The sequence below is a fragment of the Arachis hypogaea genome, chromosome 9 (assembly GCF_003086295.3).
Source record: "Arachis hypogaea cultivar Tifrunner chromosome 9, arahy.Tifrunner.gnm2.J5K5, whole genome shotgun sequence".
Taxonomy (NCBI): domain Eukaryota; kingdom Viridiplantae; phylum Streptophyta; class Magnoliopsida; order Fabales; family Fabaceae; genus Arachis; species Arachis hypogaea.
Genome location: NC_092044.1, coordinates 71,542,562 through 71,568,119, shown reverse-complemented (window position 1 = coordinate 71,568,119; position 25,558 = coordinate 71,542,562). Strand labels below are relative to the sequence as shown.

Below are 25,558 nucleotides of genomic sequence, written 5' to 3'. Positions count from 1 at the left end.
AATATGCACCCAGATTTGGATGACGCGTTTGAAACAGTGGTAGTGTAAAGTTCGGAGCTCCTACTTCCTGGAGAGTAATCCTTCTGGGCTCCACCATATTACCTGTGCATAAGTCAACGAAATCAGTAGAAGAGGAGCTTGTTTCTTCCTCAAATAACGCTTCAGATTCGCCCTCAGATAAGACTGGTGAATTGGTAGTAACCACCTCACCACTCTCAGAGGCTAACCGACGCCCAGCTCGCCTTATACAGGAAATAGTTCTTTCAATTTTCGGATCAAACGCGGCTAAACTCGAATCAGGTAGTAATTACGTCATTCAATGAAAGAAACATATAGCTCATAGTAATAAAAATAAAATATGCAAATATGTAAATATAAAAAAATATTTACACTAATCAATACTTAGCACACTATTGCAACTCCCTGGCAACGGCGCAAAAAATTGACGTGCGGAAAATTACAGATTACGAATTTTGTATCGGAAATCAGTGTTGCAAGTATAGTTCTTAACTGATGAAAATTCCGCATATCAATTTAAAAGGGGTTTGTCACAAATTCAGAATAAAATACTGGGAGTAGAAATCCCAGGTCGTCTCCCAACGTGTTGCTAAGAGAGTGCAATTTATTGATCAGGAGTTTCTCAGAAATTTGGAGTTTGGGGAATGGGCAAATAAATGATTATAAATTAAAGCAGTGGAAATTAAAGAGAGATTTTATGTAATTAAGATAAAAAGCCTTGACTAGGAGAAGATTAATCGGAAGTTCTATCGTTGTTGGATTTTCCCAAGAGTAATAGTAAGGGGTTGTTGTTTTTACTTAGTTAACCCTTACCGAATAAGGAAAAGTCAAGTAATTGAGCCAACTCTTATTCACAAGTCCTAATCCTCTCCCTTGGGAAGAATTAGCGTTAGTGACTAGAGAGCCAGCCAACAACTTCCAGTTACCAGTTAACTCTTGAGTATTCCAACTCAAGGGTCTCCTTTTAATCAACTCCAAAGTCAAGTTGAGAACCTACTCCATTGACATGGATGCCATTTTTGCATGCATGTAAAGGGAGTAGGAGGAAAACATGATAGTTAAACTTAATTGAAAATAATCAACAAATAAAGAAATTAAATAGAAAAATATCCTTGCATTAATAAATTCCAAAATTGAAGATATCTATATGTAACTCTAAACAAGGTAAATGGGAATTAAAGGAGTAAGGAAATAGAAAACAAACTAGAATGATAAAGACTTCAACGGAGGTAGTAACTCTTCTCAGTATCCAATCCAAAAGCATGAAAGCTAGAAAATCTATGAATATGAATCTATGAATGTCAAGAACCCTAGAGGAAGTGGTAAAGTCTCTCTAAAATCCTAAAACTCAAAACTAAAACTAAAAACTGAGAATGTGTGAATGTGTGTTGAGTCTCTGCTGTCCCCTGGCTCTAGTTTGTGTTTCTGGGCCGAAAACTGGGTCCAAACTCAGTCCAAAATTGCCCCCAATGTTTTCTGTGAATTCTGCACGTGGCGCATGTCACACGTACACGTCAGGTATCCGTACGCGTCAATGGTCTTCTGTGCATGGCACACGTACGCGTCATGTGCGCGTCTGTGTCACTATGGAATGCGCCAAGTGTCGCGTACACTTCAGGTACGCGTGCGCATCAATTCTCGCTGGTCATCTCCTTAGTTTCTTGTGTTTTTCTATTGTTGCAAGATTTCTTTCCATCCTTTAAGCCATTCCTGCCCTATAAAGCCTGAAAACACTTAACACATGGATCACGGCATCGAATGGTATAAAGGGAAGTTAAAGATACACAATTTAAGGGCTTAGGAAGTAAGTTTTCAACCATAGAACAAAATTGGGAAGGATTTGTAAAACCATGCAAATTGTATGAATAAGTATATAAAGAATTGATAAAGACCACTCAATTTAGCACAAGATAAACCATAAAATAGTGGTTTATCAGTACTAATATGCATAGTTGACATATAATTAAATTAATGATTGGGTTGAGAATTGTGTGAATTTGTATGTTTGGTGTGTTAAGAATTTGATGAATTGGATAATGAATATTGGTTTGTGGAATATGCATTTAAATTGTAAATTTGGGCCGGAGGCCGTGAATCTTGGGCCGGAGGCCGAAAAGAGATAAGGAAGGTAAGTTGATGTGTGTATTGTGTGATGATATAAGAGATTGGATTGATTTTAGATATTGAATGTGTGAATAATTGGTTTGATTATTGAATAATAAGGTTTTGGATTTGATAGTTTTCGGTGGAATTGTGTAGAAGAGGTAGGTTCGGGTTGAGTGTAATTATGTGAATGTGGTTGGGTTGTGGTCATTTGGATGAGCAGAAATGAATTTGGCTTGTGAACATTGGAATAATTGGTGATTTCTATTTTTGGGTAAAAACTAATTCTTGACCAACTTCGGCGGTCCGTAACTAGGTCCTCGGAGTTAGGAATTCTTTAAAATTAGATTTTTATGAAAGTTCATTCAATGATCTTTCCAACGGTTCAAAAATGGTTGAAAAAAGAATTTTGTAGAAGAAGTTATGTGTAGCGGCAGTAGTGGTGATTCCACTCGCTCCAGGTTGAGCTTTTAAACACCTGCCTGGGTAGTAGCCGCAGTAGTGGTTGTACCACTGTCTCTGGGTTGAGCGGATAGTAGTAAGAGGGTTGTAGCTCAAACCTACTTGCTCCGCGATGGGTGTTTCTATCCATGGTTAGCTACCAGGATGTGTCGGATTGGCTATATAACTGACAGATGATATCATCAGCCATAGGGCAGGCATACATCATTTGCATATGTTTGAATTGTTTGGGTTTGCCTATTTGTTTTGGATTGTTATATCATATATGCTATGTTACGTGATTATGTGCTACTTGTTCTACTTGTACCTTATTATGTATTGCTTGTCTGTATTGCTTGTGTTTGTACAACTGAGAGGTCCCTCATGCTGGTGTTGGTTGACGCTGAGGGTTGTTCTTATTGAGATGGAGTAATGATATGATTAATTTAAAATGATGATTATTGAATGAGATCATTTGAGCTCCCTGGGTGGATGCAATGAAGTGATTTCACTTGCTCTAGGTGAGGATATGAAGTATTGATATAGAGTTGTTTAGACAGAATAACTGGTAATGGTTTTGTTTATGATTCCGATTCTGATTCGTTGGAGAGTTAGAAAGTTAGGAAGCATGAGGAAGATGTATTAGATTATGCATTCCCTTATAACAGTTGCCTATTTATGGATTAGCAAGAACATGCAAGAACATAGGATGAATATTTGGTAAGAGAAAGTTTAAGATGCTTAGTGAGTTTTTATTACAATGCATTGTATTTATTTGGCACTTTTACTGTACTGGGAACCCATGGGTCAGGGTTTTCATTCCGTATATATCTCTTGTTTTTCAGATACAGGTCCAGGTGCTCAGAAGTGAGCTGTGGTTCATCTGAGAGATGGCGAAGATCTTTATATTCTCTACTTTATAATTTGCTTAGAATCTCTCCACCTTTATTTTGAAAAGCTTATATTATGTATCGAACTCTTTGAACTTGCCTGTAGAGGCTTTTATGTTTCCTTTGGGAGAGATTAGGAGATACTGTTGTCAACTACTGCTATACTGTACCCTAGCCAGCCTAAACTTCGCGGGTCACGACTAGTGGCTAATTATTTATGTTATATATCTAATATTTTATTTTATCTTATTCTTCTCGATGAAATTATCTTTATATCGTCTCAGTTCACGCTTTACCTTCTTTTTGTCGATACGTCAGCGCTACGAATTTGCGATTCTATTTTTACTCTTTTTAGGCTTTGATAAACCATTATTTTATGATTCATATGGTGTTTAATTGAGTGGTTTTTATCAAGTCTTTACCCACTTATTCATATGATTAGCATGTATTTACAATTCCTTCCCAAATTGTTCTATGATTGGAAACTTGCTTCCTAAAGATCTTTTTATTGTGTATTTTTATTCTACTTTATACCATTCGATGCCGTGATCTGTGTGTTAAGTGTTTCAGGCTTCATCGGGTAGGAATGGCTTAGAGAATGGAGAGGAAGCTTGCAAAAAGGGAAGGAGCACAAGAAATAAATGAGACAACCAGCGGACAGTGACGCGCACCCATGGCTGACACGTGCACGCGACTTGGACAAAATCACAGCGACGCGTACGCGTGCTTGACGCGTACGCGTGGATTGAAGTTCGCGCAAACGACGCGAGCGCGTGCCTGACGTGCACGCGTGAAAGGAAAATCGCTGAATGACGTGTACGCGTGATCGACGCATACGCGTGACATGCGCGATCTGCAAAAATTACAGAATACACTGGAGACAGTTTCGGGCCGCGTTTTGACCCAGAGTTTGGCCCAGAAACACAGATTAAAGTCAGGGAACATGCAGAGACTCAAAATATCAGATCATACACACAAATTTAGGTTTAGATGTAGTTTTTAGAGAGAGATGTTCTCTCCTCTCTCTTAGGATTTAGGATTAGGATTCTCCTTAAAGGAATTAGGATTTATTCTTCTCAATTTTCAGGTTTAATCTTCCTTTTATTTATTTTCTCAATTTAACTTATGAACTTTTCCATGTTGGATGTGATTTCTTTTTTTAATATTTGAGGTATTTCAGACATATAATTTTTATTTAGTTTCTTATATTCTTGGCTCTAGTTGATTAATTGCTGACTCTTGAATTATCAAACTCATCGTGATTGATAATTGTATCGTTGCTGATTGATTTAGATTCCTATAACCCTAGTCTTTCCTCAGGAGTTGACTAGGACTTTAGGTGTTAAATTGATTTGTCCACTTGACTTACCTTCATAGTTAGAGGTTGACTTAGTGGGAGCAAAAATATAATTCTCATCACCATTGATAAGGATAACTAGGATAGGACTTCCAGTTTTCATACCTTGCCAAGAGTTTTATTAGCTATTGATTTATTAATTCCTACAATTTACTTCTCTTGTTCAAACCTTTTTCAAAAATCCCAAAAATACTATTTTCCATAACTAATAATAAATCATACTTCCCTGAAATTCCTTGAGAAGACGATCCGAGGTTTGAATACTTCGGTTTATAAATTTTATTGGGTTTCTTACTTGTGACAACCAAAACGTTTGTACGAAAGGATTTTCTGTTGGTTTAGAAGCTATACTTACAATGCGATTATATATTTTTATATTTCTTTACCGATAGGAAATCAGTTCGTCAAAATGGCGCCGTTGCCAGGGAATTGCAAACGTGTGCCTTATTATTGGTTATTATAAATATTTTTCAAAAAAAAAAAGAAAAAAATTTCAGATTTTTATTTTAAAATTTTTTATCTTATCTTATCTTTGTTTTAAATTTCAAAAATCAAATCTTTTTTGTTTCAAAAACCATATCTTTTCAAAATCTTATCTTATCTTTTTTCAAAATCTTATCTTATTTTTTTCGAAAAATCATATCTTTTTCAAAATATTTTCTTTTTGTTATTCTTTGTTTTTATTTTTTCCTACTGCTCTGAACTCTCACCCCTTTGGCTATGAGTCTGGTTACAATTATGTTGCAGGTAGAGGAGATTACAATGAGAACAGGTATCAAGGTTGGGACAATCGAAGATGAGAGGAGCCGCAAGGATTTGATCAACCCTCATGGCCAACTACCTCCAATGGACTATCAACAACCGTTCTGTGATGCATATCAAGGCAATGGCTATGGTGAGCACTCTTTTGATTATCAACAACCACTACCATATGCCTATGAACCCCCTCCTCAACATGACTTTAGACCACCATACTCACAAGCCCCTTTCCGCCATTCACCTCCATATGACCCCAACCCACATCCACCATACCAACCACCCTATGAATCGTATGAACCATATATAGAGCCACCTCAATTCCACCCCAACTACTCCCAAGAACCACCACCTCAATATACCATCTTTATATCCATCAATCCAAGAGCACTATGATCCTACTTATGATAGCCGAGCGCAACAAGAATCAAGGGATCGTCTCAAGGAAACAGTGGAAAAATTTTATGCAACCCTTCGCCAACTGGATCAAGCGATAAATTGATTACCTTCCCGACGTTCGGACATTCAAGGAATCCCCATGGCTTCATGTGGAGAATCTATTGAAGAACGTGGCATGAAGAAGAAGTTAGAAACTCTGGTGGACAGTGAGCAACACGATTTTGTATTAGAACAATTGGAAGAAGCTACACCTGCCATTGAAGAAGAAGAAGTGGTTGAAGCCTTAGGAGATGCTGACCCTCCATGGGAAAGTCAAGTTATAGAGCCTCTTTTAAAAATGTTTAAAACTGATGTTGAGGAGGGTGTACAACCTCCAAGGCATCTCATGATTGAAGACTTTGAAAGGGATGATCAAGAGATGGATTCGATCATTGATGAATTCTTATCTACATTTGAACCCTCTCCCATTGGATTTGACATGGAGATGAAAGAAGAAGAAGCACAACCTCCCATGCTCTTGGTGAATAATGAAGAAGAGATCGAATTGGAAGAAATCTACCAAGAGAAAGAGGTTGATATGGAAGAAGATTGCAAAGAGGTGGAAGTTGTCAAAGAAGAGCACAAGGGAGTAGAGCTTACAAGATCATTAGAAACACCTCTCCCAAAGCCATTACCGTCCAATACAACATTCAAGTGGGTAAAATTCATATCCTTATCCTTTACTTTCCTACTTGAATATGGGCTACTGGAGACGGATGGTCAACTTAGAGCTCTTTGTGGCATTAAGAGTAAGAGAAAGATGGTTAGAGGTTGGAGTTGTTAAGAAAGGTTCAGCATGGTTGTTTGCTCAAAGTTTAAATGCAAAGATTGGTGTCAAGCTCAATTGTATGGGTCTCGGAAGCTGTTTGGTCACTACAGTGAGAATTCAGATTACTTATCACCCGGTTGGAAAAATGCAGATCAAGACAAAGACGGGTGTAAAAGCAAAAGTTTGGGATCCTGGAGTCTGTTCTGACATCCAACACACTGGAAGCCTGAGAACCTATTTGAAACTGCTCAAGGGCTTTACGTGCCTTGTTTGGGACCCCGGAGGCTGTTGGAATTCCAAACACTGGTGGAGATTTTTGGATGAATACAAGCACAAGCCACCATAACAGGAAGCTCATCAAATGTCCAACTTAAGGACTTTAACTAAAAGTGCTAGGTGGGAGACAAGCCACCATGGTATGATCATTCCTTTTTCAGTTTTAATTCTAGTCTGTATTGTTTATTTTTGAGTTTTGATTGGACCTAGAATCATGCATAACATTCATATTAGCATCTGCATACTGCATTCTGCATTTTGCAGAAAAAGGGGGTGAACGACGCGCACACGTCTACGACGTGCATGCGCCGTTTGTGTCGCAAAACTAAACAGAGAGTTATGTGAGAGATGCGCGAGAGTGGTGCGTGGCACACAAGCCACACCACGCGTACGCGTGCCACACGCGTACGCGTCCCCTGCAAAAAGTCCAACCCACGCATAAGCGTCACCGATGCGTCCGCGTGAGTGTGTCAATCGGCGTAATTGGGGTTTCACACAGAAAGTTCTGCGGGAGTCCGGATGGCCTCGTGTGTTTTGCACGATCCCTAATCGCGCGTGCGCGTGATAGATGCTCTCGCGTCCCTCCCCTATACGCTCACCCACGCGTCTGCGTGTGTGACGCGTTAGCGCCGTGCACCTTGCACGTAGCGCGCCGCCTAATCAGTTTTCTTTTCTTCTCTTTTCAAATCCTATTTCTTTCTTCTATTCCTCCCTCTTCTCTTCTTCATTCTTCTTCTACCTTTTTCACTTTTCTCCCCTCCCTTCTCATCCCTATTCTCTTTCACTTTCCTCTACTTAATTTATTTGCATACTTTCATTCATCTTTTAATTACTGTATTTAATTATTTTTTCTTAAATTTTCTTTTTAGTATAATTATTTAGGGTCTCTTCTTCTTTCTTCTTCATGAATTTTTATGTTGGTGTTGGAACTTTATTTAGGTCTTCCACTATTGCCTGTTGATTATTATGGAATTGTTTGACAATTATATATGACTTTTTATAGGGTTGCTTGCATGATCAATTTAATACTTTCAATAACTTATTTACCATGCATGCTAAGTGTTTGTGAAAAAGCCCGTATGGCATCACGCACTACTTTTCTATTATCCTACTTTCATGCCTGTTTTTCACAAAACTCTTTTTATATTTTATTAATTATTTATAATTGTCCATACAAACATATTGTTAGTTTGAAAGGTTTGGTAATCTAACTTGGTCATTGAATGCTTGATCTATGCTACTCATGTCTTTGCCCGCATGCCAATAAATACCTTGCATTTAACTGTCATCACATGCACTTGCTATATTTCCATTGATGACTTTTCACATGTAGTCATGACCATGTGTTAACGTCATTCTTCTTTACTGTGCATTGATTACCACCTTTCCCGTTCTCTTCCTTGCTCTAACCCTTAGCTTTAAAAGTTACTTTCTTTTTCCCTTTTCAGGATGGCCACCAAGAAGGGTAGAGAGAAAGCTACTCCCAAACCACCGGCAAGGAAAGGAACAAAAAGAGCACCAGCTTAGGAACCACAACCCCCGCCCACCTGCACATCTTTGCATGCACTGAGGATAGTGTAATCTTTACGTGTGGGGAGGTCGATACCGTTCTCCGTGGGTTAGTACCTTCCTGTTTCAACACCAATGTTTAAATTCTCTTTGTTAAATTAGTTGTTGCATTTGCATGTTTGTTTGATTTTGTGCATATTTTACCACTTGGTTGAAGTAATATTTTCTTTTTCAAGAAAACTTTCTATAGCATTTCACTAATTTGAATTAAACTTTTCGAAAAAACTTGTTTGAAGAAATTTTATTTTGGAACATGGTTTAGAGCTCGAACACACAAAACCAGTGAGATTTTGAGCCTATTTGAATTGGTTGCATTTTATCAACCAATATTTTATTTTTGGTGTGTGTTTTTCTCTCTAAAATTGTGATCTTTGTCTTGGTTAAATCTATATTTTCATTATTTGATGTATGCATGCACTTATATGATTGAGGCCTTGTTTCAATGAGCTTACATACCCATATGGCCTTACCTTTTATTATCTTTTGCAAACCAATGTTGAGCCTATTTTACCCATTTGTTCTTTACTTTAGCTCATCACTAACTCTAAGTAAAAAATAATAATATCCTTAATTTGAATCTTTGGTTAGCTTAGTGAAGGTGCTCATGAATTAAATGTGGGGAAAGTGGGTTTGGAAATGTTTGGTTTGAGAATTGAGTATGTTAGACTTTATGTGAAAATGTGAAAAATGTTAAGAACATGTTTATGCATTCAATACCTTAATCACATGCATTGAAAAAGAAAAGAAAAAAATATTTATTAAGAAAAGAAAAATAGAAAAAAAAAAGAGAAAAAGAAAAGAAAAAAAAGCAAATAAATAAAAAGGGGACAAAATGCCCCAAGTTAAGTAATAATATCAATGCATATGAGTTATACTTAAATTTGGGATGCATGAATGTGTGGTAAATATAGTTAATGGGCAGTTAGATCTTGCATTATAATTATATGGATTGTCCTAAGTTAGGTGGGAAGAGTTTAGGTTAATTAAGGATTCAGATTTCAGTCCACTTGACCAAATACAATCCTACCCTGACCTTGACCCCATTACAACCCTTAAAAGACCTCTTGATATGTGTATCTGTGCATTAAATTTTTGTTGATTGTTAGATGAAGATCAAGTCTTAGAAAGCAAGGTTAGTAGAAAATTGAGAGAATCGAACCTTAAACACCTGAGTGATTAGAGTGTATACACTTCCAGTGAGGGTTCGATACTCGATTCCTTGTTCCCTGCCTTCATGAGCTATTTTCTTCTTGCAAGTTATTTTTACTTTATTTTGTGATTTGAATTAGTGAAATCCAGTTCATATTTGTTCTTGAAAGATTTATTTACTTTTTCACCAAGTAGGTAGAATCATTTTAGCATGTAGTTGCATTCACATTCATAGGTTGCATTTGCATCAGTCTTGCTTTTCGCTACTCATTTATTTTATCTTCTTAAGCTAAGCATGAGGACGTGCTAATGTTTAAGTGTGGGGAGGTTGATAAACCATTATTTTATGATTCATATTGTGTTTACTTGAGTGGTTTTTATCAAGTCTTTACCCACTTATTCATATAATTAGCATGTATTTACAATTCCTTCCCAAATTGTTCTATGATTGAAAACTTGCTTCCTAAAGATCTTTTTATTGTGTATTTTTATTCTGCTTTATACCATTCGATACCGTGATCTGTGTGTTAAGTGTTTTAGGCTTCATAGGGTAGGAATGGCTTAAAGAATGGAGAGGAAGCTTGCAAAAAGGGAAGGAGTACAAAATATAAAGGAGACAACCAGCGGACAGTGACGCGCACGCATGGCTGACGCATGCATGCAACTTGGACAAAATCACAGTGACACGTACGCGTGCTTAACGCGTACGCGTGGATTGAAGTTCGCGTAAACGACGTGAGCGCCTGCCTGACGTGCACGCGAGAAAGGAAAATCGCTGAATGACGCGTACGCGTGACCGACACGTACGTGATGAGCGGATAATTTATACGCTTTTTGGCATTATTTTTAAATAGTTTTTAGTAGGATCCAGCTACTTTTAGGGATGTTTTCATTAGTTTTTATGCTAAATTCATATTTTTGGACTTTACTATGAGTTTGTGTGTTTTTCTGTGATTTCAGGTAATTTCTGGCTGAAATTGAGGGACCTGAGCAAAACTCTGATAAGAAGGCTGACAAAGGACTGCTGATGCTGTTGGATTTTGACCTCCCTGCACTCGAAATGGATTTTCTGGAGCTACTAAACTTCAAATGGCACGCTCTCAACGGCGTTGGAAAGTAGACATCCAGAGGTTTCCAGCAATATATAATAGTCCATACTTTATTCGTGATTAGATGACGTAAACTGGCGCTCAACGCCAGTTTCATGCTGCATTTTGGAGTCAAACGCTAGAAACACGTCACAAACCAGAGTTGAACGCCAAAAGCACGTTACAACTTGGCGTTCAACTCCAAGATAAGCCTCAGCTCGTGTAAAGATCAAGCTCAGCCCAAACATACTCCAAGTGGGCCCCGGAAGTGGATTTCTGCATGAATTACTTACTTCTGTAAACCCTAGTAGCTAGTTTAGTATAAATAGAAGTTTTTACCTTTGTATTTGACATCTTTTGGATTCAGTTTTATTTTATTATTCATCTTAGGAGACTATTGATCACGTTTTGGGGGCTGGCCATTCGTCCATGCCTGAACCTTTATCGCTTATGTATTTTCAACAGTGGAGTATCTACACACCATAGATTAAGGGTGTGGAGCTCTGCTGTACCTCAAGTTTCAATGCAATTACGACTATATTCTATTCAATTCCGCTTGTTCTTATTATAAGATATTCGTTGCACTTCAACATGATGAATATGATGATCCGTGACACTCATCATCATTCTCACCTATGAACGCGTGCTAACAACCACTTCTGTTCTACCTTAGGTCGGGCGCATATCTCTTGGATTCCTTAATCAGAATCTACGTGGTATAAGCTAGAATTGATGGTGGCATTCATGGGAATCCGGAAATTCTAACCTTGTCTGTGGTATTCCGAGTAGGATTCCGGGATTGAATAACTGTGACGAGCTTCAAACTCGCGATTGTTGGGCGTGATGACAAACGCAAAAGAATCAAGGGATTCTATTCCAACATGATCGAGAACCGACAGATGATTAGCCATATCGTGACAGAGCATTCGGACCTTTTTCACTGAGAGGATGGGATATAGCCATTGACAACATGATGCCCTACATACAGCTTGCCATGGAAATGAATAAGAAGGATTGAAGGAAGGCAGTAGAAAAACAGAGATCCGACAGGGACAAGCATCTCCAGACACTTATTTGAAATTCCCACCATTGAATTACATGAGTAACTCTATCTTTATTTTCTGCTTATTTATTATTATTATTCGAAAACTCCATAACATTTACTATCTGCCTAACTGAGATTTCCAAGATGACTATAGCTTGCTTCATACTAACAATCTCCGTGGGATCGACCCTTACTCACGTAAGGTATTACTTGGACGACCTAGTGCACTTGCTGGTTAGTTGTGCGGAGTTGTGACTAAGTGTGATTCACGTTCGAGAGCGCTACCAAGTTTTTGGCGCCATTGTTGATGATCACAATTTCGTGCACCAAGTTTTTGGCGCCGTTGCCGGGGATTGTCCGAGTATGGACAATTGACGGTTCATCTTGTTGCTCAGATTAGGTAATTTTCTTTTTTATTTTCTTTTCAAAAAGTTTTAAAAAATATTTTTCAAAATTTCTCACCTGTTTTCAAAAATTTTCAGAGTTTTCAAGAATGAATCCTAGAGTTTCATACAACATGTTTTAGCTTGGCTGGCTATTAAGCCATGGCTAATTCACAGGATTTTGATTTAGGACTATGAATTCATTACTTCCTTTTTCCAAAATATGTTTTCGAAAAATTTATTAAGAAAATCCAAAAAAATCATAAAATCATAAAAACCAAAAATATTTTGTGTTTCTTGTTTGAGTCTTGAGTCAATTTATGAGTTTGGTGTCAATTGCATGCTTTACAAATTTTTTCTTGCATTTTTCGAAAATTCATGCATTCATAGTGTTCTTCATGATCTTCAAGTTGTTCTTGGTAAGTCTTCTTGTTTGATCTTGATGTTTTCTTGTTTTGTGTCTTTTATTGTTTTTCATGTGCATTCTTGCATTCATATTGTCCAAGCATCAAAGATTTCTAAGTTTGGTGTCTTGTATGTTTTCTTTGCATAAAAAATTTTTCAAAAATATGTTCTTGATGTTCATCATGATCTTCAAAGTGTTCTTGGTGTTCATCTTGACATTCATAGTGTTCTTGCATGCATAATGTGTTTTGATTCATAATTTTCATGTTGTGAGTCAATTTTTATGTTTTTCTCACTCATCATCAAAAATTCATAAATAAAAAAAAATATCTTTTCCTTTTTTTTCTCTCAAAATTTCGAAAATTTGGGTTGACTTAGTCAAAAATTTTTAAAATTAGTTGTTTCTTGTAAGTCAAGTTAAATTTTCAAATTTTAAAAATCTTATCTTTTCAAAACTTTTTCAAAAATTAAATCTTTTTCATTTTTCTTATTTATTTTCGAAAATTCTTTAAAATATTTTTCAAAAATATTTTTCTTAATTTTATCTTTATTTTTGAAAATTATGCTAACAATTAATGTGATTGGTTCAAAAATTTGAAGTTGTTACTTTCTTGTTAAAAAAGGCTCAATCTTTAAATTCTAGAATCTTATCTTTTAGTTTCTTGTTAGTTAAGTAATTAATTTTAATTTTAAAAATTAAATATATCTTATCTTCTTATCATATCTTTTTATCATATCTTTTTATTATACCTTTTTCAAAAATTTTATCTTTTTCAAAAAAAAATTAATTTCAAAAATATCTTCTTATCTTCTTATCTTTCCAAAATTGAATTTCAAATCTTTTTCAACTAACCAACTAACTTTTTGTTTGTTTCTTATCTTTTTCAAAACAACTTAACCACTTCTCCCTCTCTAATTTTCGAAAATATCTCCCGCTTTTTCAAAATTTTTCTTAATTTAATTAATTATTTTGAATTTTAATTTTAATTTTATTTCTTATCTTAATTTTCGAAAATCATTAAGTCCTTTTCAAAATTTAATTTCGAAAATTTCTCCCTCTCTCATCTTATTCTATTTATTTATTTATTTACTAACACTTCTCTTCACCTCAATTCACTGCCTCTACCTTTACCCTTTATTCAGACTATTCATTCTTCTTCACCCTTATTCCCTTTCTTCTTCTACTAATAATAAGGAACCTCTTTACTGTGACATAGAGGATTCCTCTTCTCTTCTTTTCTTGTTCTCTTCTTTTTCATATGAACAGGAACAAGGAAAAAGGCATTCTTGTTGAAGCTGATCCAGAACCTGAAAGGACTCTGAAGAGGAAACTAAGAGAAGCTAAATTACAACAATCCAGAGACAACCTTGCTGAAATTTTCGAACAAGAAAAGGAGATGGCAGCCGAACCCAACAACAATAATGCAAGGAGGATGCTTGGTGATTACACTACACCTACTTCCAAGTTTGATGGAAGAAGCATCTCAATTCCTGCCATTGGAGCCAACAATTTTGAGCTGAAACCTCAATTAGTTGCTCTAATGCAACAGAACTGCAAGTTTTATGGACTTCCATCAGAAGATCCTTACCAATTCTTAACTGAGTTCTTGCAGATCTGTGAGACTGTTAAGACTAATGGAGTAGATCCTGAAGTCTACAGGCTCATGCTTTTTCCTTTTGCTGTAAGAGACAGAGCTAGAACATTGTTAGACTCTCAAACTAAAGATAGCCTGGACTCTTGGGATAAGCTGGTCACGGCCTTCTTGGCTAAGTTCTTTCCTCCTCACAAGCTGAGCAAGCTTAGAGTGGATGTTCAAACCTTCAAACAAAAAGATGGTGAATCCCTCTATGAAGCTTGGGAAAGATATAAACAGATGACCAAAAGATGTCCTTCTGACATGTTTTCAGAATGGACCATGATAGATATATTCTATTATGGTCTATCTGAGTTCTCTAAGATGTAATTGGACCATTTTGCAGGTGGATCCATTCACCTAAAGAAAACGCCTGCAGAAGCTCAAGAACTTATTGACATGGTTGCAAATAACCAGTTCATGTACACTTTTGAGAGGAATTCCGTGAATAATGGGACGCCTCAAAGGAAGGGAGTTCTTGAAATTGATGCTCTGAATGCCATATTGGCTTAGAACAAAATGTTGACTCATCAAGTCAACATGATTTCTCAAATTCTGAATGGATGGCAAAATGCATCCAACAGCACTAAAGAGGCATCTTCTGAAGAAGAAGCTTATGATCCTGAAAACCCTGCAATGGCAGAGGTAAATTATATGGGTGAACCTTATGGAAACACCTATAATTCATCATAGAGAAATCATCCAAATTTCTCATGGAAAGATCAACAAAAGCCTCAACAAGGCTTTAATAATGGTGGAAGAAATAGGCTCAGCAATATCAAGCCTTATCCATCATCTTCTAGGCAACAGACAGAGAATTATGAACAGAATACCTCTAACTTAGCAAATTTAGTCTCTGATCTGTCTAAGGCCACTTTAAGTTTCATGAATGAAACAAGGTCCTCCATCAAAAATCTGGAGGCACAAGTGGGCCAGCTGAGTAAGAAAATCACTGAAACCCCTCCCAGTACTCTCGCAAGCAATACTGAAGAAAATCCAAAGAGAGAGTGCAAGGCCATTGATATACTCAACATGGCCGAATGCAAGAAGGAGGGAGAGGACGTGAATCCTAATGAGGAAGATCTCATGGGACGTCTCTCAAGCAGGAAGGAGTTCCCTATTGAGGATCCAAAGGAATCTGAGTCTCATATAGAGACCACAGAGATTCCATTAAATCTCCTTCTGCCATTCATGAGCTCTGAAGATTATTCTTCCTCTGAAGAGGATGAAGATGTAACTGGAGAGCAATTTTCTCAATATCTAGGAGCCATCATGAAGCTGAATGCCAAGTTATTTGGTAATGAGATTTGGGAAGGTGAACCTCCCTTGCTCATTAGTGAACTTGACACATGGGTTCAGCAAACTTTACCTCAAAAGAAACAAGATCCTGGGAAATTCTTAATACCCTGTACCATAGGCACCATGACCTTTGAGAAAGCTCTGTGTGACCTAGGGTCAGGCATAAATCTTATGTCACTCTCTGTAATGGAGAAACTGGGGATCATTGAGGTACAGCCTGCCTTATTCTCATTACAATTGGCAGACAAGTCAGTAAGACAAGCTTATGGATTAGTAGAGGACGTGTTAGTAAAGGTTAAAGGCCTTTACATCCTTGCTAACTTCATAATCTTAGATACTAGGAAGGAAAAGGATGAATGCATCATCCTTGGAAGACCTTTCCTAGCCACAGCAGAAGCTGTGATTGATGTTAACAGAGGAGAATTAGTCCTTCAATTGAATGGGGACTACCTTGTGTTGAAGGCACACGGCCATCCCTCTGTAACAAGGGAGAGTAAGCATGCAGAGCTTCTCTCAGTACAGAGTCAAACAGAGCCCCCACAGTCAAACTCTAAGTTTGGTGTTGGGAGGCCACAACCAAACTCTAAGTTTGGTGTTGAATCCCCACAACCAAACTCTAAGTTTGGTGTTGGGACTATACAACATTGACTTGATCACCTGTAAGGCTCCATGAGGGCCCACTGTCAAGCTATTGACATCAAAGAAGCGCTTATTCGGAGGCAACCCAATTTTTATTTATCTAATTTTATTTTTTATTTTATTTTTCTTTCATGTTTTATTAGGTACATGATCATGTGGAGTCACGAAAAAAATATTAAAATTAAAAATAGAATCAAAAACAGCAGAAGAAAAATCACACCCTGGAGGAAGGACTTACTGGCGTTTCAACGCCAGTAAGGAGCATCTGGCTGGTGTTCAACGCCAGAACAGAGCATGGATCTAGCGTTGAACGCCAGAAACAAGCAACATTCTGGCGTTCAAACGCCAGGAATACATCCTGAGGAGAGCTAGCACTGAACGCCAGAAACAAGCATGGAACTGGCGTTCAACGCCAGAAACATGCTGCACATGGGCGTTGAACGCCCAGAACATGCATCACCTTGGTGTTTAAACGCCAGAATTGCATGCAAAGGCATTATACATGCCTAATTGGTGCAGGGATGTAAATCCTTGACACCTCAAGATCTGTAGACCCCACAGGATCACTTCAGGATCTGTGGACCCCACAGGATCCCCACCTACCATATTTTTCCCTCTTCTCAACATTCATCCTCTCTTTCCAATAAACACTCTTCCCCAAAATCTTTCACCAATCACCTCAATCTCTCTTCCCAATTACCCCCTTCACCACTCACATCCATCCACTCTTCCCCATAAACCCCACCTACCTTCAAAATTCAAAATTTCTTTCCCACCCAAACCCACCCTAAATGGCCGAACCTACGCCCTCTCCCCTCACTATATAAACCCCTCCATTCTCCTTAATTTTCACACAACACAACCCCCTCTTCTACACCTTGGCCGAATACACCTCCCTTACTCTCCTCTACCTTTTCTCTTCTTCTTCTTCTTCTTTTCTTTCTTCTCTTGCTTGAGGACAAGCAACATTCTAAGTTTGGTGTGGTAAAAGCATAGCTTTTTTATTTTTCCATAACCATTGATGGCACCTAAGGCCAGAGAAACCTCAAAAAAAAAAAGAGAAAAGGGAAGACAAAAAAATCTTCCACCTCCGAGTCATGGAAGATGGAGAAATTCATCTCAAGGGTCCATAGCTCAGTAGAAGAGCAATTGACTGCACATCAAGAGAGCATGAGGAATTCCCTAATCAAAAAATCCCTGAGATACCTCATGGGATACATTTTTCTCCACACAACTATTGGGAGCAACTAAGGATAAGAGCACCAAAATCACTAGGGATCAAGCAACAGAGGCAAAGAAGAGACATAAAGGAGCTCAAAAAGCACCATTAGTCCTTCAAAAAGGCGCCACCCTCACTAAGGTGGACTCATTCCTTAACTTCCTTGTTCTTATCTCTGTTTTTCGATTTTTATGCTATATGTGTGTTTATGTTTTGTGTCTCTACCTCATGATCATTAGTATTGAGTAACTATGTCTTAAGGCTATAAATAATTCCATAAATCCTTCACCTCTCTTAAATGAAAAATGTTTTTAATACAAAAGAACAAGAAGTACATAAGTTTCGAATTTATCCTTGAATTTAGTTTAATTATATATATGTGGTGACAATACTTTCTGTTTTCTGAATGAATGCTTGAACAGTGCATATTTTTTATCTTGTTGTTTATGAATGTTAAAATTATTGGCTCCTGAAAGAATGATGAACAAAGAAATTGTTATTGACAATCTGAAAAATTATGAAAATTGATTCTTGAAGCAAGAAAAAGCAGTGAAAAAGCAAAAGCTTGCAAAAAAAGTGGCGAAAAAAAAGAAAGAAAAAGAAAAAGCAATAAAAAAAGCCAATAACCCTTAAAACCAAAAGGCAAGGGTAGAAAGGATCCAAGGCTTTGAGCATCAATGGATAGGAGGGCCCAAGGAAATAAAATCCAGGCCTAAGCGGCTAAATCAAGCTGTCCCTAACCATGTGCTTGTAGCATGCAGGTCCAAGTGAAAAGCTTGAGACTGAGTGGTTAAAGTCGTGATCCAAAGCAAAAAGAGTGTGCTTAAGAGCTCTGGACACCTCTAATTGGGGACTTTAGCAAAGCTAAGTCACAATCTGAAAAGGTTCACCCAGTTATGTGTCTGTGGCATTTATGTATCCGGTGGTAATACTGGAAAACAAAGTGCTTAGGGCCACGGCCAAGACTCATAAAAGTAGCTGTGTTCAAGAATCAACAAACTTAACTAGGAGAATCAATAATACTATCTGAAATTCTAAGTTCCTAGAGATGCCAATCATTCTAAACTTCAAAGGATAAAGTGAGATGCCAAAACTATTCAGAGGCAAAAAGCTACAAGTCTCGCTCATCTAATTAGAACTAATATTCATTGATATTTTGGGATTTATAGTATATTCTCTTCTTTTTATCCTATTTGATTTTCAGTTGCTTGGGGACAAGCAACAATTTAGGTTTGGTGTTGTGATGAGCGGATAATTTATACGCTTTTTGGCATTATTTTTAGATAGTTTTTAGTAGGATCCAGCTACTTTTAGGGATGTTTTCATTAGTTTTTATGCTAAATTCACATTTCTGGACTTTACTATGAGTTTTTGTGTTTTTCTGTGATTTCAGGTAATTTCTGGCTGAAATTGAGGGACCTGAGCAAAACTCTTATAAGAAGGCTGACAAAGGACTGCTGATGTTGTTGGATTCTGACCTCCCTGCACTCGAAATGGATTTTCTGGAGATACTAAACTTCAAATGGCGCGCTCCCAACGACTTTGGAAAGTAGACATCCAGAGCTTTCTAGCAATATATAATAGTCCATATTTTATTCGTAATTAGACGACGTAAACTGGCGCTCAATGCCAGTTCCATGCTGCATTTTGGAGTCAAACGCCAGAAACACGTCACGAACCAGAGTTGAACGCCAAAAACATGTTACAACTTGGCGTTCAACTCCAAGATAAGCCTCATCTCGTGTAAAGATGAAGCTCAGCCCAAACATACACCAAGTAGGCCCCGGAAGTGGATTTCTGCATGAATTACTTACTTCTGTAAACCCTAGTAGCTAGTTTAGTATAAATAGAACTTTTTACCTTTGTATTTGACATCTTTTGGTCTTAGTTTTATTTTATTATTCATCTTAGGAGACTATTGATCACGTTTTGGGGGCTGGCCATTCGGCCATGCCTAAACCTTCATCACTTATGTATTTTCAACGGTAGAGTTTCTACACACCATAGATTAAGGGTGTGGAGATCTGTTGTACCTCAAGTTTCAATGCAATTACTACTATAATCTATTCAATTCCACTTGTTCTTATTCTAAGATATTCGTTGCACTTCAACATGATGAATATGATGATCCGTGACACTCATCATCATTCTCACCTATGAACGCGTGACTGACAACCACTTCCGTTCTACCTTAGACCGGGCGCATATCTCTTGGATTCCTTAATCAGAATCTTCGTGGTATAAGCTAGAATTGATGGCGGCATTCATGGGAATCCGGAAAGTCTAACCTTATCTGTGGTATTCCGAGTAGGATTCCGGGATTGAATGACTGTGACGAGCTTCAAACTCGTGATTGTTGGGCGTGATGACAAACGTAAAAGAATCAAGGGATTCTATTCCAACATGATTGAGAACCGACAGATGATTAGTCATGCCGTGACAGAGCATTTGGACCTTTTTCACTAAGAGGATGAGATGTAGCCATTGACAACGGTGATGCCCTACATACAGCTTTCCATGGAAAAGAATAAGAAGGATTGAAGGAAGGCAGTAGAAAAACAGAGATCCAACAGGGACAAGCATCTCCAGGTACTTATCTGAAATTCCCACCATTGAATTACATGAGTAACTCTATCTTTATTTTTTGCTTATTTATTATTATTATTCGAAAACTCTATAACATTTACTATCCGCCTAACTGAGATTTCCAAGATGATTATAGCTTGCTTCATACCAACAATCTCCGTGGGATCGACCCTTACTCTCGTAAGGTATTACTTGGACGATCCAGTGCACTTGCTGATTAGTTGTGCGGAGTTATGACTAAGTGTGATTCACGTTTGAGAGCGCTACCAAGTTTTTGGCGCCATTGTTGATGATCACAATTTCGTGCACCAGTACGCATGACATGAGCGATCTGCAGAAATTACAGAATACGCTGGAGATAATTTTGGGCCGCGTTTTGACCCAGAGTTCGGCCCAGAAACACAGATTAAAGTCAGAAAACATGTAGAGACTCAACATATCAGATCATACACACAATTTTAGGTTTAGGTGTAGTTTTTAGAGAGAGAGGTTCTCTCATCTCTCTTAGAATTTAGGATTAGGATTCCTCTTAAAGGAATTAGGATTTATTCTTCTCAATTTTCAGGTTTAATCTTCCTTTTATTTATTTTCTCAATTTAACTTATGAACTTTTCCATGTTGGATGTGATTTCTTTTATTAATATTTGAGGTATTTCAGACATGTGATTTTTATTTAGTTTCTTATATTCTTGGCTCTAGTTGATTAATTGGTGACTCTTGAGTTATCAAACTCATCATGATTGATAATTGTATCTTTGCTGATTGATTTAGATTACTATAACTCTAGTCTTTCCTCAGGAGTTGACTAGGACTTTAGGTGTTAAATTGATTTGTCCACTTGACTTACCTTCATAGTTAGAGGTTGACTTAGTGGGAGCAAAAATATAATTCTCATCACCATTGATAAGGATAACTAGGATAGGACTTCTAGTTTTCATACCTTGCCAAGAGTTTTATTAGCTATTGATTTACTAATTCCTACAATTTACTTCTCTTGTTCAAACTTTTTTCAAAAAACCCAAAAATACTGTTTTTCAAAACCAATAATAAATCATACTTCCCTGCAATTCCTTGAGAAGACGACCCGAGGTTTGAATACTTCGGTTTATAAATTTTATTGGGTTTGTTACTTGTGACAACCAAAACGTTTGTACGAAAGGATTTTCTGTTGGTTTAGAAGCTATACTTACAACACGATTATATATTTTTATATTTCTTTACCGATAGGAAATCAGTTCATCAGGCTTCTCGACTAATACTCCTTTCAATTATACTTATAAACTATGTATTAAAAATTCTCCTTGAGAGTCGTACCACCTTATTATCATTGACTTATGACTCAAGCATAATGATTTGAATATTAGGGTATTACACAATATAACTGAAATAATTCATATGTTTCCTGATAATTCACTCTTTCATAGCGTTTATATATATATAAGGGCCTGATAATTCATAAAGATCTAAGGGCTTGTATTCTTGATTGTATATCATAAAAACGCATCATATTTTGCACATGAAGATAATGCATTCTTCTAACATGATAAATATGTTTATTCTTAATACTTTGCCTAATGATTTTTACTGATTTTATGGTTTTCATTTGTTGTAAAAACCTTTTAGTTTTAATTATTTTCTTGTTCACCTTTTTTATTTCTTCTTTCAATTCAAAATATTCAGTTATTAATTCTCTTACTTTTATTTCTATTGCCATTACTCTTATTTTCATATTTCTTATAACTAACTTTAAAGATTTAAGCTTTTTATGAAACTCTTTCTTGTTATAAGAACATGGATAATAACTAAGAGAATAAAGAAAAGAAAGATAGTAAGCTTACAAAGATGAACTTGTACTCTTATTGCTTGCAAAGTTGATACACTTCTTGAAGATAATTACAAATATTTAGAGAATATATGAAGTAAGAAGATATAAGAGTAGAGAGATTTCTTGAGCTTTCAAGTATTTGATGATCTTGAATAAGTGAGGCCTTTGGTATTTATAGACCCCAAATGATGACTATTCGGGTACTGTTTGTCGACAGTACTGTTTGCCGACATTTACTGTTTTGCCGACATTCACTGTTTGCTTTTACTATTTGCTGATATTTACTATTTACTTTTTACTTTTTACTTTTTACTTTTTTTTTTTACAAAAATCATTTTTCTTTATGATTGGTTTTTACATTGATTGCATATACAGTATTTATTACATCTCAAATGGGTCTTGAGAATCTTGATAGTAATGAGCTGGGCTAGATTGGACCTCTTCGTCTTCTCCAAGAGGTACGGTTTGTATTGCTTGTAGAGAGCTTTGAATATCTTCCTCTGAGGTTGCTGCCACTAGAGCTACCATAATTTGTCGCTTCTGTGCTAAGAATTGGGTCTCTTTTTTATAAGCTATTTGTTCATTGGTGGTGCTTGAGGCTGTTATTGCTGGACGCTTTTATGATGTTGTTAACCATTGATCAATAGCTACTCTTCTTAGTAAATTTATATCATATTTGTTCCACCATTTTATTTTTATTACTCTTACTAAATATTGTATGCTTGGAGATTATTCATATGCTGCTGAATCATATTCCCATGTCATAATCCAGCTTATTTCTATGGCTGCTATGAATAAAATGAATTTATATTCTTGTAAGAATGATGACTTGCTTTTAAAATATTCATACGCCATACTGGCTTCTTTTGGGAAGAAAGCTTCCATTAGTCTAAAATTCTGGAACCATGCTTGGAACCATTTGGGAAATTGTAATGATATCCCCTTTCTAAACCAAATGAACCACGAATGGGGACTTGGTGATAGAAATAATATATGATTCCAGGCTTTTTGGTAGTCATAGTAGGTATAGTTCTGGGGTTCGAATTTTAGTGAGAAACTCTTAGACTGATATGGAGGTATTTACCATTCGTGTAAAGATAATATTTTTATGATTTTTATCTTTGAATAAATAGGTTGTTTGGTGTTCGAATCCCTATAATGTGTTAATTCAATTGATCCGGTGTCAACTAATATGAATTCATAGAATTTTTGGGTTTTTTGTGGGTTAATAGGAATGTAATGGAAAGTGTTTGGGAAAATAGTCTTATATAGGGTTTTCCTATCTTTTTTGAACCACTCTTTTCAATGGTTAATATTTTTATAGGATTGGATTTTTCATAGTAAGAAAATTGTTCTTTCAGGGGTTGAGTGTTATAGAGGTCAGATGGTTGTAATAATGTGAATTTATTATTGGTAGTAATTAAAGGGCTCTTAGAAGGTGATGACGATGATGATGCAGCTTTTAGAACCTGTGACATTGTCATAGGTCTTAATGATAATTGTTTTGCTGGTACAGCAGTAATAGGTAATTTCGTTTCTTTTATTTGGTCAAAAGGTTGACCATAATCTTCACTGGAGGCTGCTTTTTGTTCCATTCTTTCCCTGCAAAAATTCTCTAGTAAGAAAGTCAGGGAGTGAATTTAGTTCTCCTTTTATATGTTCAATAGTAAAATCGAAGCATGATAAAATAGCTTGCCATCTTGAAAATATTTGTTTTGAAACTAAATTTTTGACATCATTTTCTAAAACATTTGGTGCTACTTTACAATCAGTCCTTATTAAGAAGGTTTATTGAATAAATCTTCTTGAAATTTTGAAACACATAATACTATGGCAAGTATTTCTTTTTTGACTGTTGGGTAGTTCTTTTGAGCCTGGTTCCAAATTCCTGAATGATATTTTACTATTTGTTCTTTTGAGCTATTAGGAGGTATTTGTTTAAGAATTTCTCCATATCCTAATTCTGATGCATCTGTTTCTACAATTAATTTAGCCAATGGATCTAGTATACTTATACAAGGTATTTCTTTTATTACATTTTTTATCTTTATTATTATAGAAGTCATTTCTTTTGTCCATGGAGGTGAATTTTTTCTTAATCTTTTATAAAGAGGTTCCCATGTGACTCTTATTCCAGGTAGGAATTCCGCTACATAATTTAAACATCCTAAAATCCTTTGTAGTTATTTTTTGTCAGTTATTTCATTTGAAAATTTATCTGCAAATTCAATAGCTCTTTTAATAGGTACTAAAGTTCCTTGATAAATTTCATATCCTAAAAACCTTACTTTAGTTGTAAAAATTTTCATTTTCTTTTCTGATAAAACCAGTCCTTGTTCTTTTATAATATTCATAAATTTTTCTAGATGATATATATGCTGCTTTATTCCTTTTGAGTATACTAATACGTCATCAAGATATACTATAGTAAATTCTATATGCGTGTAAAATATATTATTCATTATTTCTTGGAATTCACTAGGAGCATTTTTTAATCCTTGAGGCATTACATTCCATTCATAATGTCCAAAGGGTACTATAAAAGCTATTTTATATCTATGTTCCTCTTTTACTGCAATTTGATAATATCCTGATTTTAAATCAAATTTTGAAAAGATATTTACTTTATTTAATCTTTTTAATGAGATCACTTTTATTTGGTAAAGGATACCTAATCCATTTTAATACCTTGTTTAGAGGTTTATAATTAATAACTAATCTTGGAGCACCTCTTTCTATTTCAGATGCTTTCATCACATAGAAGCCTGTACAACTCCAGGGTGATTTTGAAGGCCTTATTAGTCCCTTATCCAGATATTCTTGTATTTCTTTTTTACAATATTCTAGATATTCTTTTTTCATATGTATTGGTTTTGTCTTTGTTGGTATATTTTTTTCATTAAACCCATCTTCATATGGTAAAGATATTTCATGTAATTTTCTATGTTGAAAAGCTGTGGGATTTAAACTACATAATTCTGTCTTAATTTTTTCTTCAATTGCTTTTATTTTATCTTGTATTTTCGGAGTTTGTAACTTTTCTTCTATTCTTTTATGTGCAACTTCTTGGTTTAAGTAGTTAATTTGTCTTGTCTTCCTTTCTATAATATTAACTTGACGCGGTAAGTGTTGTAAAATTTTCTCTTGGCTCAAACAATTAATTTGTCTTACTTCTATTTTCATAACATTAACTTGTGTAGATAGGTGTTGTAACATATTGAGCTCATGCTGTTTTGGTCTGGTGAGAAATTCAAAATGAACAGGATGATTGGGGATTCTTGTACAAGTTATTCCGTCGATGTCAACATTAAAGGGACATAATAATAAAGTAAAAGGATTTCCTAATATAACTTGATGAGATATATTTCTTGCTAAAAAGAATGTAGTGGCAAAGCATACCCTATTTTTACAAATTTTTGCTTTAGATAACTTATATTCTATAGTCATTTTGTCCTTTTCTGCCATTAGGACTCTTTCTATAGTTTTCTCATAATATTTTGTGGGTATTAACCCTTATTGTATACAATTGACATCAGCTCCTGAATCTACCATGGCTATTAAATCAAATTTTTCTTCTCCTACTATTAAGGTTATTGTAGTGAACCATTTTTGGTTTACTAATAAAGTTAGTATATTTATATAATTTTCTGTACCCAGGTTAATATGATT

At 36.0% G+C, this 25,558-nt stretch overlaps 1 non-coding gene across 1 annotated transcript; it reads right to left on the bottom strand.

The window, feature by feature from the left end:
* Positions 1-14,483: 14,483 nt before the first annotated feature.
* LOC112713470 (small nucleolar RNA R71) lies at positions 14,484-14,587 on the bottom strand. Its single transcript, XR_003158442.1, has one exon. It is a non-coding gene; the product is annotated as a small nucleolar RNA R71 (small nucleolar RNA).
* Positions 14,588-25,558: the final 10,971 nt, after the last annotated feature.